The following is a 21,955-nucleotide window of genomic DNA, read 5'->3' as shown; positions in this document are numbered from 1 at the left end:
CCCTCCTTGAGACCCACCCCCACTTTTGGCTCCCCACCAGACCACAAACATGCAGACTGGTGCTCAGCTGGATCCCCCTCCCTCAACTCTGCCTGCGGGGCCCTCTCCCTTCCTGGGGGCCCTCAGGGGAGCCGCATGGGCCCGACCCATGTTCCCGGATGGCCACGTCAACAACGAGTGAGAAAGAGCTCTAGATTGCATATGCCAGCATGGCCTGAATCACTGCCCAATGCTGGCCAATTCTCACAGCTTTCTGCCCAAATCGATATCAATTTGGGCAGAAAAACATCAGATTTAGCCAGAAAAACCCAGCGAACTTGCATTTATCAGCATGGGCTGTCAGGTCCACTGCCTGAGCCTGGCCTGGGGCCCCAATATTTGCAATCCAAGCCCTGCAAAAAAGCCCTCTGTGAGGCAGGTGCACGTGATGCCAACCACTCCTGCTCCCTTTGAGGTGCGGGCCCTGGCACTGGCAGATCACACCTGCGATGCCCCTAGGCCCTTGCCCTAAACCTAGATTGGGTTTTCAGGTTTCCATCTCCAGTGGCCAGTAGCCTGAGTCCTCCACACCAGGGACCCCAGAGCCACACTGCAGGAGTACACCTGCCCCCAGGAGGAAACCGGGTCGTTAGGAGCTGTGGGAGTGGGAGAAGGTGAGAAACCTGCATGCCCTCCCAGTCCACCCCCACCCTTGACTCACCACTGGGCTGCAAAAACGGAGGCTGAGTAGCTATTCAGGCTTCTGTCCCCAGAGACCTGGCCCATGAGCCCTCCAGATTGCAGACCCCTGAGCCACACCCCAAGACTCTGCCTGCCACCCAGGAGGAAACTGTACCTTTTGGAGCCTCCCAAAACCCTCAGAGCGGGAGAAACCTTCATGTCCCCCCAAGGCCACCCCAACCTTCGGCGCCCAGCTGAGCCACAAACATGGAGTCTGATGCTCAGCCAGAACCCCTGCCTCAACTCTGTCCACAGAATACCCTCTATGTGGGGGCCCTCGAGGGAGTCTCATGGTCCTGGCCCATGTTTCCAAGATGTCCACTATAAGCACCTAGTGAGAAATTGCTCTAGACTGCGGGTGCCAGTGTGGCCTGAATTGCCACCCAACAACAACCATTTCCCATGATCTCTCTGCCAAATTGATATCGACTTGAACAGAAAGCTTGTGAGAATTGGCTGGAAAACCCCCAGCAAACTTGCTGCCAGTGACTTGGAGCCAGAGGGCAACCGCCTGGGCCTGGCATGGGGTCTGGAGTAGTGCAACCCGAACCCCGCAAGAAAGCCATCTACGAGCCAGGTGCACATATGCCCAACCCTTCTGGCTACTCAGTCCCCTGGTGTGCTCACCCTGGTGCTGGCAGATCAGGCCTGCCATGCCCCCAGACCCTCAACCTAATGCTCAATTGGGTTTTCAGGCTTCCATCCGCAGGGGCCTGTCCCCTGAGCCTTCCAGATTAGGGATACCAAAAACACACCCCAAGAGACCGCCTGCCACCCAGAAGGACAGCCGGGCCTTTTGGAGCTGTGCAGAACACTCAGACAGGGAGAAACCTGCATTCCAACCTGAGGAAAGACCCACCTGTGGCAGCCCCCTGGCCACAAAACCCGGCGCCTGAAATACCGCCTAACCACCATCCTCAATTCACCCTCTAGAGAGTCTCACCATAGCTTGGTTTTTCAGGCTTCTGTTCCCAGAGACCTGGGCCCCCATGCCCTCCAGATTCCGGACCCCTGAACCACACCCCAGGACTCCACTGCCACCCAGGATAAAACTGCTGTTCAGAGCTGCCCAAAACCCTCAGAGTGAGAGAAAACCTGCATGCCCTTCTAAGGCCACGCACATCCATTGCCCCAACAGGCCACAAACAAAGAGGGTGATGCTCAGCCTTACCCCTCCCTCAACTCTGCTCCTGGGATGCTCCCCTGGTGGGGCTACTCGGTGGAGCCACGTGGGACCAGCTCGTGTTCCCGCATGGCCGTGAAATGCACCTAGTGAGAAAGTGCTCTAGACCAAGCCACACGTGCAGCCCATAAAGCCGCCCATGCTGGCCAATTCTCATAAGCTTTATGCCCAAATCAATATCAATTTGGGCAGAAAAATTGTCATAATTGTCAGGAAAATGCCAAGAGACCTTGTTTGGGCAACTAGGCTGTGGCCTATGCCTGGGCCAGAGTCCCAATTGGTTGCAGACCAAACCCTGAGAAAAAGCTCTCTGCAAGGCAGGTGCATGTGGGTCAACCGCTCCTGCTACTCAGCCCCCTGGGATGCCCACGGTGGCACTGGCAGATCAGATCTGTCATGCCCCTAGGCCCTGGACCCATAGCTTAGTTTGGTTTTCAGACTTTCATCCCCAGGAGCCTGTCCCCTGAGCCCTCAAGATTGGAGACCCCAGAGCCACATCCCAGGAGTACACCTGCCATCCAGGAAGAAACCATGCCATTAATAGCTGTGCAAAACCCTCAGAGCAGGAGATACCTGCATACCCCCCTGAAACCACCCTCACCATCAGCATCCCAATGGGCAACAAACACAGAGGGTGACACTCAGCCAGACACCCTCCCTCAGCTCTACCCCTGGAAAGCTCCGGTGCACGGGGGCCCTCAGGGGAACCGGGTGGGCCTGACCCATGTTCCTGGATGGCCGAGACACCCACCTAGCTAGAAAGAGCTGTAGAGTGGGTGCCACCATGGCCCAACTTGCTGCCCAACCACAATATCAACTTGGGCAGAAAGCTTATAAGAATTGGACACAAAAAACCCAGGAGCTCGCTTCTGGTGTCATGGGCCCACAGAGCTGTGCCTGGGCCTGGTCCAGGGTCCCGAATGTCGCAGCCTGAACCCTTCGAGCCCGGCATATGGGTGGCCAATCCCTCCTGCTAGTCACTTCTCTGGGGTGCCTACCCTGGCGCTGGCAGTTCGGGCCTGCCAGGCCCCTAAGCCCTCGTACTAACCCTCAGTTTGCTTTTGACACTTCCATCTCCAGGGGCCTGTCCCCCAAGCCCTCAAGATGGGGGATATCTGAGCCACACTGCAGAAGTCTACCTGGCACCCAGGAAGAAACCATGCTATTCAGAGTTGCTCAAAACCCTCAGACTGGGGTAAAACCACATGCTTCCCTGAGTCTACCCCTACATCTGGGGACCCCTCAGTCACAAAACCCAGAGCTTGACATAACGCTGGTCACCCATCCTTGATTCAGCCAATTGGGGTTCCTGCCTCAGTGCCAAAAGATCGGGCCTGTCATGCTCCTAGGCCCTAACCCTAACCCTCGTTTGGCTTTTTAGGCTTCCATCCCCAGAGACCTGGCCCCCAAGCCCCCCAGATTGGGAAGTACTGAGCCACAACCCAGGGCTCCTCCTGCCACCGAGGAGGAAACTGTGCTATTCAGAGCTGCACAAAACCCACAGAGCAGAAGAAACCTGCATGACTCCCTGAGGCCACCCCAACATTCATTGCCCCACGGGGCCACAAACATGGAGGCTGATGTTCAGCAAGACACCCTGACTCAGCAAAGCCCCCAGAAAGCTCCACTTGATGGGGGCCCTTGGGGGAGCCACGTGGGCCCAGCCAGTGCTCCCGGATGGCCAGGACACTCACCTAGGGAGAAACTGCCCTAGACCATGGGCGCCAGCACAGCCCAAATCGCGACCCAACACTGGCCAACTCTCATAAGCTTTCTACTCAGATCAATATTGATTTAGGCAGAAAACCCATGAGAATTGTTCAGAAAAACCCCAGTGAACTATCTGGCAGTGCCGCAGGCCACTGCCTGTGCCTGCCCTTGAATCCCGAGTGGTCGTGACACAAACCCTGTGATATAGCCCTCTATGAGCCAGGGCCATGCACAGCCTACTACTCCTGTTATTCAGTCCTGTGGGGTGCCTGCCCCAGGGCTGTTGGATTGGGCCTGCCAGGGCCCCAGGCCCTCACCTTAAGCCTCCTTTGGATTTTTAGGCTTCGGACCCTGGGATCTCTCCCCTGAGCACTCCAGATTGGGGGCCCCGGAGCCACACTGTAGGAGTCCACCTGCCACCCTGAAGGATACCGTGGCCTTCAGAGCTGTGCAGAACCCTCAGACTGGGAGAAACTTGCATGCACCCCTGAGGCCACCCTTAGCTTTGGTGGCCCGCCCCATCCATAAAATCTGGAGTCTGACACGCCGCGTTACCCTCATCCTCAACACACACCCCCCTCTGGGGATCCCGACTCAGAGTTGGCTGATCAGGCCTGTCATTCTCCTAGGCCCTAACGGTAACCATAAGGTGAGCTCTCAGGCTTCTGTCCCCTAGAACTGACCCCCAATCCCTCCAGATTAAGGACCCCTGAGCCACACCCCAGGCCTCCGCCTGCCACCAGGAGGAAACCATGCAATTACAACCTGACCAAAAGCCTCAGAGAAGGAGAAACCTGCATGCCCCACCCACGAGGCCATCCCCCACTTTCAGCACTCGAGTGGGTCACAAACACGGTGGCTGACCCTCTGCCGGACCCCTTCCCTCAAGCTAGACTCTGACTCCCTGCCTGACCCTTTTCTTTGTTTCAGCCCCCCAGTGATCCCGCCTCAGTGCCAGAAGATTGGGCCTGCCATTCCCCCTGGCCCTAACCCTAACCCTAGTTTGCGTTTTCATGCTTCCAACCAAAAATTCCTGGCCCCGACGCCCCACAGATTAAGGACACCTGAGTGACACCTCAGGACTGCACCAACCACGCGGAAGGAAGCCATGCCATTGTAGCTTCGCATTACCCTCAGACAAGGAGAAACCTGCATGTCACCCTGAGGCTATCCCAGCTTCTACAGCCCCTGGACACAAACCCAGGCTCTGTCATGCTGCCTGATGCCCGCCCCCAAGTCAGCCCAGCTGACTTGAGAGCCTACCTCCTCATCAGATCATCAGGCCTTCCATGCCGCAGGGCCCTAAACCGAACCCTAGGTATGGTGTATAGGTTTCCATGCCCAGAGGCCTGGCCCCTCGGCCCACCAGATTGGGGACCCTTGAGACTCAACCCGAGGACTCCACCAGCTGCCCAGAGAAAAACGTGTCCCTTTGGAGTTGTCCAGAACCCTCAGAGCAGGAGAAACCTGCATGTCGCCCGAGGCACCCTCAGCTTCTGCGGCACCCCTGGACACAAACCCAGAGTCTGACATGTCACCTGATGCCCACCATCAACTCAGCCCACCATGGAGCCTGCCTCAACACTGGCAGATCAGATTTGCCATACCCCTAGGCCCTAAACCTAACTCTATGTTGCATTTTCAGGCTTCCGTTCCCAGGGGTCTTTCCCCCAAGACCTCTAGATTGGGAGCCCTGGAGCTACACTGTAGGTGTCTGCTTGCCACCCAGCAGGAAACCAGTCTGTTTGGAGCTGTGCAGAACCCTCAGAGCTGGAGAAACCTGCATGCCCACATGAGAACTCCCCCACATTGTGCAGCTCCCTAGTTACAAACCCGGAGCCTGATGTACGGCCTGACCCCCATCATCGATTCAGCCCCTCGGGGAACTCACCTCAGCACCAGCAGTTCTGGCCTGCCATGCTAATAGCTTGTCTCTCCTCGGTAAACCCGTCAGCTCTAGGCATAGTTAGAATTCCCCTGTCTGCGGCAAAGCTCAGGGATCCCCCATCCTTCTTCTTAATTTACACTCGTCCAGGCATTCATGAGAAAGGGGAAGGCTACCTCCTGAATGCTTAACACCTCCTTACCTCTTCTGCCATATTTGTTTCCATTTACCTTTGTACCTGGGCAGACTGGAAGGGACATATCAATGGATCATGGATATGCTCTGACATCTGAATCTTCCTGCAAGCTTTCTGAGGGTTCCTTATGCAAACAGAAACTAGTGTATTGTACCATACCATGTTTGGAAATGATCATTAGTAGAACAGGACAGCGATAACCCCTCCATTTTTGCCCCACTCCTCATGAAGTAGAACATGGTCTTCTTCTTTCCTTCCTTGACTTCCATTCCAATTCGTTTCCATGCACTGTTCATTCTTTTGCTTCAGGAGTTCGGATTTTGTGATTTCTCACCTGCATAGAACACCCAGAGCTCATCGCAACAAGTACTCTCCCTAATAGCCGTCACCCATTTAACCCTTCCTGCCAAAAACCCTGCCCTCTAGCAACCCTCAGTTTGTGCTCTAAGGCTGATACTGCTCCCTCATTGTCCTATCTTTCTCCCCTCACTATGTTCATCTGTTTTCTTTCTGAAATTCCATAGGAGTCAAATCATAGGCCATTGTTCTTTTCTTACTGGTTTTGCTTACTTTAATCCACGCTAGATCCTTCCACATTCTTGCTGATGGCAAGATTTCATTATTTTTGAGGCTGGGTCCTATGCTATTGGATAGATAGATAGATAGATAGATAGATCAATCTCTCACATCTTCTTTCTCCATTCATCAGAAAATGGACAGAGGGACTCCCTCCTTTGTTTTCCTATTGTTGATAATACTGCTATAAACATCATGGTGCTTGTACCCCATTGAATGTGCACTTTTGTGTCCTTTGGATAAATACTTAGGAGTACAATTTCTAGGTCCTAGTGTTGTTCAGATTTTAGCTTTTGGAGAAAACTCCATATTCTTTTCCAAAGAGGCTGCAAAAATCTGCATGCCCACTGACAGTGCGGGAGGGTCCTGCTTTAAGCAGAACGTTACCTTCCTGCAATTCCCTAGGAGGGAATGGAAAACCTGTGGGATAACCTGACTCAGTAAGTATCAGGCAAGCAGCCCCAGATATTCACCCCAGGGTTCCTGATGCCAAGCCCCTTGAAGCCACCAGGATGCCTCTCTCTGGGGGAATTCCCAAAGATTCTCCTTCTGACTTCACCACCCATGAACTGCAGAGAAAATACAGCTGTCCAAGTATCTATTTAGTAAAACTAGAAGGTCATGTTTCCCTTTTAAATCATCCGAGCCTCCTTGGAATCATTTTGAATGTGCCCTCTGCCCTCACTGGAACTCTTTGGATGGAAAGATGAATCCATAAGTTTACATCACCTTTGACAAAGGAAAAGACATCATACAAGTCACTATCTGACCTCAAACAGCCACATAACTCTAGATACCTGCCATTCCCCCACCGTGTAGGCCCAATGGGATAAACACTGTTAGATGAAGGAACACATTCTATGTTCAAAACAAACACCAAGTCAATCTCATCTGTGATTCACGAACTGGCACGAGTCTCCTAATCCAGCTCACAACGCCTCACAGGTCTCAAGCCACAATGGCACTGTCCCTCCAGACTGGGGGCCCCTGAGACAGACCACAGAACTGCACTTCTGCACTTGCCACCCAGGATGAGACTGTGACTTTTGGAGATGTGCAAAACCTTCAGAGCAGGAAAAAACTGTATGCCTCCTGAGGTGACCACCACAATCAGAGCCTGCACAGGCCAAAAAACCAGTGCCTGGTGTTCACTCTGACCCCCATACTCAATTCTGCCCTCATCAGTGTGAGTTCTCAGGGACCTGTGCAGGCCCAGCCCATGGTCACGGGTGGCTGCTACGTGAACCTAGCGACAAAGCAATCCAGACGTTAGGAGCACACATGACCAAAATCACTCCACAATGCCGGCCAATTCCCACAAAAATTCTGCCCAAATCAATATCGATTTGGGAAGAAATCTCATGTGAAATGGCCAGAAACCTCCTTTGAAATTGCATCCAGAGGTGGGAGCCCTCAGAGAAGCTGCCTGGATCTGGACCATTTTCCTGAGGGTTCACAGCCCAAACCATGCCAGAAAGAGCTCTAAACTCCAGAGGCACACATGCTCGGAGTTGCCCCAGAATGCTGGCAGTCCTGGCCTCTACTCAGTCCCCTGGGAGGCCAGCCTCAGCACTGGCAGAATGGGTGTGCATGCCCCTAGGACCTAAACCTAGGCCTAGGTTGGGGGTTCAGGCTTACATTCCCAGAGACCTGGTCCCCAAGCCCTCCAGATTGGAAACCCCAGAGCTGCACCCCAGGACTCCACTGCCACAAAGCAGGAAACATTACTGTTTAGAGCTGCAGAAAACCCCTCAGATGGGGAGAAACCTTCATACCCTCCTGAGGCCACCCCCACCTTCAGCACCCAAAGGAACCACAAACATGAAGCCTCATTCTCAGCCCGAGACCCTCCCACAACTCTACCTCCGGAAATCTCCCATCAGCTGGGGACCGCAGGGGAGCCCCGTGGGACCAGTCCAAGTTCCTGGATGGTCATAATGAGCATCTAGGAAGAAAGCACTCTAAACAATGGGTGTGAGTGCATCCCAAATTGCCTCCCAATGCCGGCCAATTCTCATGAGCTTCTCGCTCATGATAATTATCCAGAAAATCCCCCACTGAAATGGCTTTTGGCAGCACGGACATGCAGGGCGGCCACCTGGGCCTGGCCCATGATCTCAAGTGGTCACGGTCCAAACCCCATGAGAAAGCAGTTTAAAATCCTGGTGCATACATGGCCATACCCTCACTCTACTCATACCCCTGGAGTGCCAGTCCCAGCGATTTCAGATCAGGCCTGCCATGCCCCAGACCCTAAACCTAACACTAGGTTGGGTTTTCAGGCTTCCATCTACAGATTGAGGACTCCAGAGCCACACCCCAGGATCCACCTGCTACCCAGATGGAAACTGTGACATTAGAGCTGTGCCCAACCCTCAGAGCAGAAGAAATCTCCATGCCTCCCTGAGGCCACGCCCACTTTCGGTGGCACCCATGGTCACCAACCCAGAGACTGAGGCCCTGCATGATGCCTTCCCTCAACTCAGCCCACCAGAGAGCCCGCCTCAGCACCAGTAGATCTGGCCTGCCATGCCCTTAGGCCCTAACCCTAACGTAGTTTGGGTTTTCAGGATTCCACCCTCAAGGCATGGATCCAAAGCCCCCCAGATTAAGAACCCCAATTAACACCCCAGAATTCAGTCCACAATGTGGATGCAAACCAGACGATTTCGAGCTGTGCCAAACTCTCAGAGTGGGAGAAACCTGCACTCACTCGTAAAGCCAGCACCAACTTCGGTGGCCCCCCGGCCACAAAAACGGACTCTGATGCAATGAATGACAAATCCTCAACTTGGCCCTGAGCAGATCATGCCTCAGAAATGGCAGATCAGGCCTGCCATGCCCCGAGGCCCTAAGCCTAAACCTAGGTGAGGTGCACAGGTTATCATTCTCAGAGACCTGGACCACAACCCAGACAGATGGGGGACCCCTGAGACTCACACCAGGATTATGCCTCCCACTGAGGGCACAACTCTGCTGCTTGGAGCTGCACAGAACCCTCAGAATGGGAGATACCTCTATGAACCCATGAGGCCACCCCAGGTTCTGTGGAACCCCTTGACACAAACCTGGAATCTGATGCACCTCCAGACATGTGCCCTCAACTCAGCCCACCAGAGAACCTGCCATGGTCCTAGGCCCTAACCCTAATCCTAGTTTGGGTTTTCTGGCTTCCATCCCAAAAGACCTGGCCCCAAAACCAGCCTCATTAAGGACCCCTGAGTGTTATCCCAGAATTCAGCCTCCCATGTCCTAGGAAGATGTGCCATATGAAGCTTCACAGAAACCTCAGAGAGGGAGAAACCCGCATATCCCACTAAAGTGACCCCCCCCACACACCATCTGCAGCCCCCCTGGCCACAAACCCGGATTCTGAGGCACCGCCTGACATATGCCCTAAACTCAGCCCAAGGGGATCGTGTCTCAGTGCTGACAGATCGGGCCTGCCATGTCCCTAGGTCCTAATCCTAATCCTAGGTGGGGTGTACAGGCTTCTGCACCCAGAGGCATGGTCCTTAAGTCCAGATTAAGGATGCCTGATACTCATGCTGGGACTCTGCCTGCCACGCAGGGCACAGCTGTGCTGTTTGGAGCTGCGCTGAACCCTCAGAGCTGGAGAAACTTCCATGGAGCCCTGAAGTCACTCCCAGGTTATGTGAATGCCTGGACACAAACCCAGAGTGTAACGTACTGTCTGACACAAATTCAAGTCAGCGCACCAGGGCACCTGCCTCAGCACTGGCATATAAGGTCTGCCATGCCCCTAGGCCTTAACCCTATCCCTAATTTGGGTTTTCAGGCTTCCATCCCAAGAGGCCTGACCCCAAGCCCCCAATATTAAAGACCCCTGGTGACACCACAGGACTCTGCCCACCATGCAGGAGGAAACCATGCTGTTTGGAGCTGTGCCAAATCCTCAGAGCGGGAGAAACCTGCATGCCCCACCTGAGGCCATCCCCACCTTCTGCACACCATTGGCAACAAATGCGGGGGCTGACACTCAGCCTGACACCCAGGAGGAAACCGTGCCAATTGAAGCTGAGTAGAACCCTCAGAGTGGGAGAAACTGCATGTCCCCCTGAGCACACCCTCCTCCACTGTGGTCAGCTGTCCCCTGACCACAAACCTGGACCCTGTCATGCCACCAGACCCCTGCCCTCAATTCAGCCCCCTGGGATCCCTCCTCAGTGCCAGCAAATTAGGTCTTCCATGCTCCTGGCCCTAAACTTAACGCTAGGTTGGGTTTTCAGTCTTCCTCCCCAGAGGCTGGGCCCCCATTTCCTCCATATTTGGACCCCTGATCCCCAAACCAGGACTCCGTCTGCCACCCAGGAGGAAACTGTTCTGTTTGGAGCTGCACAGAACCCTCAGAATGGGAGAAACCTGAACAGCCCATGAAGCAACCTCCACCATCGGCCACCCCTCAGGCACAAACCCAGAGTGTAATGCACCACTTGACCATGACCCTCAACTCATTGCCCTAGGCATCCCGCCTCAGCACCAGCAGATCAGGCCAGCCATGCCCCTGTGATCTATCCCTAGCCCTAGGCTATACTTTCAGTCTTCTGTCCTCTGAGGATCCACACCAAAGCCCCACTGATGGGTTACACCTGAACTATACCAGAATATTTCGTGGCCCCGTGAGACTATCCCACTCTCAGCAACCCCCTATTCACTACCTGGATCCTAACACTCACACTGACCTACGTCCTCAACTCTGCTCCCCAGGTCGCTCCTCTCAGGGTGGCAGTTTGAGCCTGACATGTCCTGAGCATTCCATTCCTAGGGGCCTGGTCCCCTGCCCCAGGCACTGGGGTCACCTTAGCCATACAACAGGACTCAGCCTAACACACAGGAGGAAAGTGTGCCATGTAGACTTCTAGAAATATTCAAATCAGGAGAAAATGCCTGCCCATCTGAGCTCATCCCAGCAAACCACCACTTTCAGTGGCCTCTAGGCTAAAAACCCTGTGCCTGACCTGAACGGGAACACTCATCTTTCATTTCTTAATTCCACACACACTGCCAGCTCTTTGGCCCTGCAATGCCCCTTGACCCTAACTCTATCCCTATGTTGGGCTCTCAGGTAACTGTCTCTTAAGGGAGGGCTCCAAAGCCCCAGGATTTGGGGATGGCTGAGCAATACCAGAGGACTCAGCCTCCCACCCAGAAGGAAATCTTTCCATAATGGACTCCAATAAGTATAGAGGTCAGTAGAAATATGAAGGCCCATCTCTTTCCATCCCACTGAACTCCCACTTTCAATGGCTCATGGATTGAAACCCTGAGCCGCACACTCACCTTAACCCATGCCCTCAACTCAGCCCTCCAGGACACTCACCACATGGTTGGCAGTTCGGACCTTCCATGCTCCTATGTCCTAACCATAACCCTAGTTGGAGTTCTGAGAGCACCATCTGTAGAGGCCTGGCTCCCAAGCACCGGGTATTGGGAACACTTGAACAACACCAGAGGATCAGCCTGCCACACAAAAGGAAATTCCCTTTTTCACTCCAGACTGGATTCAGAGCATGAGAAATCTGAATGCAAACCTGAGACAATGTCAGTGAACCTACACTTTCATGCACACTCTGAACACAATCCCTGAGCTTCATATACACCCTAAAACTCCATTTTAACTCAGACCTTGTGAAGATCTCCACAGTTCTGGATGATTGTATCTTCCAGGCTTCAGGGCCTTAACCCAATGTAAGGTCTAGATATGGGTGAAAATATGAACAGACATTTCTCCAATGACGACACACATGTCACCAACAGATATATGCATAAATGTTCCACATCACATGGCTTCTGGGAAACGCAAATCTAAACCACATTAAGGTGTCCTATCACACAAGGAAGAACGTCTAAAATTAACAAGACATGAAACCACAAGTGTTGGTGATGATACAGAAAATGGGGAAGCTTCCTACACTCCTGGTGGGAATGCATACTGTTACATCCGCTCTGGAAAACAGTACAGGGTTTCTTCAAGAAGTTAAAAGTAAAGTTACCCTAAAACACAGCAATTGCACCACAGGGCTTTTACTACAAAAATAGAGATGTAATGAAAAGAACTGACACCTGCACCCCAGTGTTCATTGCAACAATATCCACTATACCTAAACTATGGAAAGAACCCAGATACCTATGGACAGAGGGATGGATAAAGAAGATGTGGTTTATATATTCAATGGAATATTACTCAGCCATCAGAAAGGATGATTATTTATCATCACATCAACCTGGATGGGTGTGGAAGATATTATGCTGAGTAAAATACGGCAATGAAAGAAGCACAACTATCATATGGTTTCACTCATTTGTCAAATATCAGAAATAGGGCAGAGAACCATAGAAAAAGGAAAGGGAAACAGAATGAGAAGTCATCAGAGATGGGAAAAAAACATGATAGTAACTAACTGTAGTAACAAACTGAGGGTTGCTGGATGGGGGCAGGGGGTACCTGGGTGATGGGCACTAAGGTGGGCACATGATGCAATGAGCACTTGGTGTTGTACACATCTGATATATTATTTAACACTACATCTGAACCTAATGATGTATGATAAGTTGGCTAATTGAATTTAAATTTTTAAAAAAATGAAAGAACTCAAAGAAACTACCTTAAAAATTTCTATGAAATCACAAAAGATACTGAAGCACCAACACAATGTTATGATTGAAAACAAAGCTTGAGGCGTCACAATTCCATATTTCAAATTATAGTACAAAGCTTCAGTCATCCTAACAGTATGGGACTGGTGCAGAAATATACACAGTGACCAAGGGAACAGAATAAAAGCTCAGACATAAACCCACAATCACGTGCCCAAGTAGTCTTCTGCAAAACAGGCAAAAGTATTAAAAGGTAAAAGAACAGGCTCTACAAAAATTGGTTTTGGGAAAACTGGACCGCTATGCACAAAAGAATGAAATTAATCTGCTTTATTACACCAGATGGACAAATTAACTCAAAACAGGTTCAATACTTCAATGTGAGACCTGAAATCATAAAAATCCTACAAGAGGGCACAGAAAGCAACTTCTCTGCCATGAACCATACATTTTCTAGACATGCCTCCTAAGGAAAAGGAAGCAAAAGCAAAAATAAACTACTGGAACTACATCAATATGAAAGCTTACCACACAGCAGAAGAACAATGAAAATGTAATAAATAGAAGACAGCCTACTTAATGGGATAAGATGTTTGCGAATACCATATGCAATAATGGGGTAGTGTCAAAATATGTAGAATTGATACAACGCAACGCCCAAAATACAAATAATCCAGTTAAAAAAATAGAAGACATGAATAGACATTTCTCCAAAGAAGAAATACAGATGTCAACAGTCACATGAAAATATGTTCACCATCACCCATCAACAGGAAAATCCAAATGAAAAGTTCCATGAGATACTACCTCACACTATCAGAATGGCTGACAGCACCAGCAGAAGAAAACAGATGTTGGGAAGATGTGGATAAAAGGGGACCCTCTTACATTGTTGGTGAGAATGCAAGCTGCTGCAGCCACTTTAGAAAACAGTATGACTGTTCCTCAAAACGTTAAATATAGAACTTCATTGTAATCCAGCAATCACGCTACCGGGTGTTTACCCGAAGAATATGAGAACAATAACTCAAAAGGATACATGAGCCCCTATATTTCTTGCAACATTATTTACAATATTACAATATGGAAGCAATCCAAGTATTTCTTGATAATTTGATTAATGAGATGATATATGTACACACACACACACACACACACACACACACACACACACACACACACAGTGGGAAATTACTCAGCCATAAAAAGAATGAGATCTTGCCATTTGCAGACGCATGGATGGAGCTAGAGATACTGTCATAAGTGAAACCCATCAGTTGGAGCAAGACAAATGCCTTTCAATGTCACTCTTACATGGAATTTAAGAAACGAAAATACATAAATAAAGGAGAAAGAAGATACAAAGCAAAATACCGACTCTGTGGTTACCAGAGTGGAAGTGGATGGAGGGATGAGTGAAATGGATGACGGGGACTAAGAGTACACTTTTCTTGATATCCGTTGAGTAATACATAGAATCACTGAATCACTACATTGTACACCTGAAACTAATATACCACTGTATGTTAACTCTACCTGAATTAAAATAAACAATAAAAAAGTTTTTTCCTTTCAGTAAACTATTTGGATGTAAACTTTTGATATGCAATGTTCAAAAGACTTACTTGTGAGAGTATTTACTGTACAATAATTATTCACTCTATGCTTGGAATTCAAATTTCACTGAATTCTTATACTTCTCCTGTTAATGGTAGCCCACAGGAGCCACGGTCCCTTTCCATCCAGGGTCAGCACCTATGCTTTCAAGAGTGTAAGTAGAGACGGATGTCACTTCACTGTCCAGAAAGCTATTATTGTTTCTGTTTTCGTGTGAGATTGTCATAGAGTATGGGACAGCTTCCAGAGCAGGTTTGATATGCACCCTGGATCTCTAATTCAGTGGTCATTACCTGGTTCTGTTGGCTGATAAGTTCCTGTTGATGGGCTTGCTTCCAAGCACATACCTGGAAGACAAATGTGGGTGGGCTGGGTGTGGGACAGGAGGAAGACCAAGTACAGTCAAGGGTTGGATCCCTCCCCTGATCTAGGAATGGCCATGGGAGTGGGTATGGGAGGCAGAAGCGACAGGAAACCACTAAGGTCACCAGCTGAAAGCAGGGAGCCTGGGTCATGGGATCTTGAGATATAGGCCTTGAAGACTGTTCTGAGCTACCTCTGTGTGGGAAGGGAAGAAGGAAAAAGAAGGAGAAATTGTCTGCACCTGGCCCATGCCAGCTTCCCACCACTACTAATATACATCAGTCTACGCAGCTGACCCAACCTGGGCTCAAGATGGGCTGTCTTGGGTCCCTCAACCCTCAGTGGGACAGATGGCTCCAGGGATCAGGGACATGCTGAGGAAGATGGGAAGGAAGGCTGCCACTCCCAGGTCATCCCCTCCTTGAGCAGGCAGACCTCCAGGACTGCTAAAAACCCACTGGCAGTTTTGAAAGTCATGCCATGGATGAACTAAGGCATTGAGGAATATAAAACGATATTCGTTTTTAAGTTCAGAGCTTTCAGCTCATGAAGTGAGAAGACCTTCCCTGAGGAAGACTGAGGGGAGGGGAGGTCAGGCTGAAAAGAGAAATGTGGCTTTCTTGACTGGGGACCTGCAACCCCCTTCCAGGGCAAGGTATCGTCCTCACCTCACAGAGGATCCATGGAAGTGTCCCATCAAGGGACTGACTGAGCTGCCTCTTGAGAAGGTACCCTGGCATCAGGTTACACAGGGCAGAGGAGAGGGCCAGATGGAGGGAGGGCAATGCCCTGGAGGCCATGGGGCAAAAGCAGAGGCTCATGTCCATAAAGATGATGAAAAATAGGAGGCAGCAGCATCAGAGCTGGCACAGTGCTCACAGCTACAGTGACTGGATGCATTCTGTGCCAGGTATGGTTGACTTCAGTGGGCTCCAAACTAGTCTTGACCACAACCCTAGGAAGTGTGCACCACTACCGACCTCCTTTCCCCATGCTGCTGCTAAGAATCATGGTCACAGACCCTGGTCTATTTTTATGGAAATGGAGTTGTCCCCGGGCACACTGCCCCTCTGGTGGTGGTCCAGTGCAACCCTTGTGCTTGACCAGATACTGCTGTCTACCTGTATCCACACAACTCAACAGACAGGAGGGTGTCCCTGAGTTCCACAGGACCTTATGAGACAGATTAACAGACCCCACTACCCCACCCACCACCAACACCCAGTGGGTCACTCAGGACCTCGGCTATTGTCATGGAGCTCACCATGATGTGTTTCTATCACTTTCAAAGACAGTTCTGTTCCCGTACAATACCATACATCCAAGCTGCTGACCTGGGGCCATGCCATGAACCCACATGGCACCTTTCTATTAGAGAAGGTCAACCCTGCACCTCATAGAAAATATTCCTAATTGGGGCGCCTGGGTGGCTCAGTGGGTTAAACCTCTGCCTTCATCTCAGGTCATGATCTCAGGAGCCTGGGATCGAGCCCCACATTGGGCTCTCTGCTCAGCAGGGGGCCTGCTTCCCCTTCTCTCTCTACCTGCCTCTCTGCCTACTTGTGATCTCTCTCTCTGTCAAAAAAAATGGATGAAATCTTATAAAAAGAAAAGAAAAGAAAAGAAAATGTTTCTAATGAAGTGAAAATCCATCAGGAATAAGGTGTAAACAGTGGTACACTGCCTTCATGGTAGTCATTAATTCTAACAAGGGTTGACCACTCCCCACCATCTCGCAAAACATTCTGTAAGGTTTTATAGGCGAGATAAACACGCCAGGCAAAGTGGGTGCAAGGCAAGATTTATTAAAGGCACTCTCCTGCGAAGTTTCAGGGCTCAAGAGAAGGGGAGCCAGGAAAGTTGCTCTGGGAGGAGGTGGGCACCCTCAGTAGAGGTTCCTTGACTCCGGAAAGGGAGAGGGGGAAGTCACACTGGGAGGGAGTTGGTGGGGGTCTTTTATCGGTTTCCTGCATATGTATCAGGTTACCTATGGAGATGTGACCTGCGCATACATCCTTTTGGTGGGAGAGTCAAGGGTGAAGGAAAAGGGGGGGCTGGAAGATGGCGGGATCAGGCAGCAGTCACTTCCATTGTTCCTCCTGCACTCCTGGAGCCCCTGAAGCCGGTGGTCATTTCTATTGTTCCTCCTGCACTCCCGGAGCCTGCCAACCCAACATTCCGACCTTTTTGGTGTAATGGGGGCAGCGACTCAGATCTGGCTACCTCCTGCTGGTAAAGGGGCGACATCATAGGGTCCTTTGTATGTGGATAGGCAGGTATAGGGATCCAGGAGGAGTTGGTTGACAGTGACCCTGGAAACCTCACGTATGCGTTCCTGAATGAAGCAAAGAACACAGGGGGTGATAAGTCCTAATAGGCGGAAGAGAATAATAGGACTTAAGATTGGAAGGAGCCAGGTCGTTAAGGGGGAGAACCACCATTGAGAGGGTTTTATTACAGGGTGATGCTGGCCACCAAGGGAGTCGCAGATTTTTGTCAGGGCACTGATATTGGTTTCAACTACACTGGATTCGTTGATATAATAGCAGCATTCTTCATTGAGGAATAAACAGGTTCCTCCCTTGTCTGCAGGGAGTAGGTCCAGGGCTCGCTGGTTCTGTAGGGCTACCTGGGCCACTGAAATAATCTGTCATTGTAGAGATGCAAAGGACTCAGCTGAGACTTCCATGGCTGTTCAGAGCTGTTCAGATAAATCTCAGGTAGCACCTGTGGAGTGAGCTATTGCCCCGGTGCCCAGCCAGGTGGCCACTAGGGAAGACACCAAGGAGAACCCCATAACAAGAGGAAGAAACACAGCCCTTTTTTGTCACAGGAGGGGGGTGGAGAGGACGGCCATTTCCGCTTGGGCTGGCACCCTCCAGACTGGTATTCTGTGGTGACCAGCTGACTAGACCGTGTGGTGCCCAAGTTTCCACTAGGAAGAAGTACCACCTGAATTCAGGGTCACCTGAGGGACAGCTATGGGGGGTGTAGAAGGAGGAGTGTGAGAAGAAGTGGTGCGGGAAATTTGCAACCACGTGGGTCCCAGGGTTTGGGAAGTCCAGCCATCCTGTTGTAGGGCTGGTTTTAGAGAGGAGATGTGTACCCATGGGTGGTGTCCTAGGAATTTTGCCCCTATGGGAGTTGTAAGAATAACAGTATGGGGGCCAGTCCACCTGGGCTGTTAGGACTTTGGGTGAAGTTCTCCTAGGAGAACTTGGTCCCCAGCATTTAGGGCCTGGGGGAAGTCTCCACTCGGGCTATCAGGGGCGAGGATGGTTGAACCTGTATGAGCCCATAGGAGTGCTTGTAAGAGGGTCTGATAGGGCAGATAGGATAGGAGGGGTGGAGAAGAGGCAGGCATGTTGTGATTGAGTAGAAAGGGCCTGCTGTACAGGAGCTCAAAGGGACTGAGACCTGATGGGTGGCTAGGGGAGGCCCTAAGGCAGGTGAGTGCTAGTGAGAAAAGGGTTGGCCAAGACAGTCAGGTTTCAAGAGTGCGTTTGGTGATTTGTTCCTTGAGGAGGCCATTGGCCCTCTTGACCTTACCTGACGATTGGGGATGGTAGGGGTTATGGAGTTTCCAGGTGATGTTGAGGCTCTCAGAGATCTGTTGTGTGATGCTGGAGATGAAGGCCGGTCCGTTGTCTGATTGTACGGTTCGAGGGAGTCCAAACCTCGGAATGATGTGCTTAATGAGAACAGCGGCAACCACCTCTGCTGTTTCCCTAGTGGTGGGGAATGCCTCGATCCAGCCTGTGAAGGTGTCCACAAGAGTTAGTAGATATCTAAAGGTTTTGTGTCGAGGCATGTGATTGAAGTCAAGTTGCCAGACCTTGCCTGGCTGATGTCCTTGGAGCTGGTGGGTGGGTCCTGGTCTGAGGAGGCCGCCCTGGGCATTGACCACAGGACAGGTTCTACAGGCCTTGTGTCCCTCCTTAATAGTCTTTTGGAGGAGGGGGTGGTGAAAGAGAGGTTGGAGAAGTTGGTATAGGGCCTTTGGACCGGTGTGGAGAGACTGGTGAACGTCAGTAAAGAGGGTGTGTATTAGGCTGTTTGGGAGGGCAATTTTGTCCTGGACAAATACCATCCCTTGTCATCCAACCTGCCACCTAATGTTATAGGGGCCCGAGTCTCCTCATCAGTGTACAGGGACTGTGAAGAGTGTTGAGAAACAGGAGAGGGGCTAGAGAGGTGTTTAAGGCCATCTGTCAGGCAACAGAGTCAGCCTTGTTGTTCCCCAAAGAGATGGGGTCTTTGGAGTCCTGACGGCCATGGCAGTGGACAATAGCCACCTCAGTAGGGTACTTGAGAGCGTCAAGGAGTTTGGCAATAAGAGGCCCTTTGACTATGGGGGTTCCCTTGGTTGTGAGAAATCCCCTTTCTCACCAGAGGACAGAGTGAGTGTGGGTAATAAGGAGAGCATATTTGGAGTCAGTATAAAGAGTGACCCGTTGGCCCTCAGATAAGTGAAGGGCCTTGGTAAGAGCCAGGAGTTCTGCCTTTTGAGAAGTAGTCCCAATGGGAAGGGGGGTTGCTTATAGGACTGCATCCAGGGTGACCACTGCATAGGTCACACATCGCCGTCCATATGGAGCTATGAGGGAGCTCACATCCATGAACAGAGTGCGATCAGGTTCAGTCATCGGCTTTTCCCAAAGTCCTGGATGGGAGGGAGAGAGTTCTTCCAGGTGTTGAGCACAGGAGTGGAGAGGAGTGGGGGTAGATGAAGGTGTCGGCAAGAGAGGGGTGGGATTTAGGTGAAGGGAGACAGAGTGTGACCTGGGGGTTTTCTATGAACAGCAGGTGGTAGACTTGGAGATGGGAAGGAGTGATCTGTGCCAAGTATTTTTGGCTGATTCAGTCCATCAGTCTATGGGGGGAGAAGACCATGATGGGCTGTCCTAAGGTACGTTTGAGGGCCTCCTTTGTCAGAGAAGTGGCTGCCGCTAGGGCCTTGAGGCAGGGCTGCCATCCCTGGACAGTGACATCTAGTTCCTTGGAGAGTTAATGCGAATAAGGATACCCTGCTGCCAAAGGCGGTCACTGATGAACTTGAGTCCTCACTGGTGGGTTGCTACTACAGGTCTGGAAATGTCCCATATCTGTGGGTCTACAGAGGGGAGACAGTCTGGGATAGAGGACAAGTCATAGGGAAGTAGAGGAAGGATGAGGTGAACAGAAGTCAAGGGAGAGGGAGAGAGACAAATGGTGGCCTGAAGTTTGTGGAGAATGTCCCTGCCTAGTAAGGGAACAGGGCAGTAAGGGATAATGAGGAAGAAGTGTGAGAAGGGGAACCCATACAGGCTGCAGGAAAGGGGTTGGCTGGCCTTTGGAGTGGAGGAAGTACCATCAATTCCCATAACTGCAACTGAGGAGGGATGAGTAGGAGCTGAGTACAAAGGCAGGACAGCATGTGCCATGTCCAATAGAAAGGAAAGGGACTTACCCACTACCTGGAGCATGACCCTGGGCTCGGCATGGGTGAGAGGGGTGTCCGATACTGGGCTCAATCAGTCATCCAATAGGAGAAGTTGGAAGACAGAACTTACCGTCTCAGAGTCTCCCCCACGTGGAGGCGCCGCAATACCCTGAGGCTGGGGCAGTCCAATTTCCAGTGGCCCATCATGCGGCATTGAGGGCACGGCCTAGTAGGCGTTTTTGGATTGGGGCATTGACGGGCCCAGTATCCCTTGGCTCCACACGTGAAACAGGCCCCCAGGAGGGACGCAGTTAGGTGCTCCCTTCTGTTGACCCCCAGAACCTGCCGGCCTTAGAGCTGCTACCAGGGCTTGGGTCCGCAGTTGGACCTTCGGTTGGAGTCTGGCTTGGTGCTTAAGTTCTGCCTCCTCTTGGGAGTTAAAGACTTTAAATGCCATTTTCACCAGATCAAAAATGGGAATTTGAGGGTCCTCCTCCACTTTCTTTAATTTTTGCCGAATGTCGGCGGCTGACTGAGAAATAAAGTGAGTAGCTAAAACAGTCGCCCCTGCTGGAGAGGCCAGGTCTAGGTAAGTGTATTGAGTCAGCGCCTCAGTAAGTTGGTTAAGAAACATGGCCGGGTTTTCCTTGGGTTCCTGAATGATTTCCCTTCACAAACCTTCTACAACTTTCCTTTGCATTCAGGTTTTGTCTCAAAAAGCCATCTCACTTAGGACAAAATTATCTCCTTTCACTTTCAATAAAATATACTCTCATTCCTTAAATCTTTCTCATATATCTTCTACTTTCCTACATACAGAGTTGCTTCCTTTATTTAGCGGAATTTTGCACTCTTAGAAACACCTTTAGTTATGAACCTCTAGTCAGTTATTAATCATGAACGGCTAGAACAGAATTCTTTAGATGCCAATTTATGAATCAGTTAAGCACAAACCATGCTTACTAACATATTTAAATATTCTTATTTTCTTTGCTGTAAGAAGTCAAAAGCACAAAGCTATGTTCAGTAATAAATGACTTGGCATTTTATCCCTTTGGAAAAGACCTAAATATCCAACAGATTTAATCCCATTTGTCATCCAAGCAAAACATAAACCTTCAGGTTACCAAAGACTTTGAAAGCTATCTCAGCAATCACCCATTAAAACTTTGAGACAGACAATTAACCATCCATTTAGTCATTTCTTTGGTAACAGATATTAACAAATAACAAGAGCTTCAGTAAACTGATTAAAGTTTCATATTTACTGTGGATAAATTTGTCAGGAGTTCGGATAGGTTGGGGAGAGGGACGGGTAAACAAGGGCGCTGGTTCAGAAATCCTGAACTTAAGGGACCTTGGCCCATCTGACTTGGTGTCTATTGAGGTTATTTAGGTCCATGAAAATCTGATAATTATACGTGACTTCTGGAGACCATTGGGACTGACTGTCTAATCAGTATTGTGGCCAAGCTACAGTATAGTAACGTCATTTTTGCAGGTCCTGGTCCAGTTCCAGGGTTTTAAGATTGTCCATCAGGCCTAAAACACCCCCGGGATGTTTTAGGGTTGAATTTAGATTGGGAGGTCCCCAAGACTCCTTGTCAGACAACCCGATGGCAGGAGGAAGGCATCCCCTCATCCACCACTGGGTTGCAGAAAAAC

The sequence above is a fragment of the Mustela lutreola genome, chromosome 5, assembly GCF_030435805.1.
Source record: "Mustela lutreola isolate mMusLut2 chromosome 5, mMusLut2.pri, whole genome shotgun sequence".
Taxonomy (NCBI): Eukaryota; Metazoa; Chordata; class Mammalia; order Carnivora; family Mustelidae; genus Mustela; species Mustela lutreola.
The sequence above is the reverse complement of the archived record's forward strand: the minus strand, read 5'-3'. Positions refer to the sequence as shown.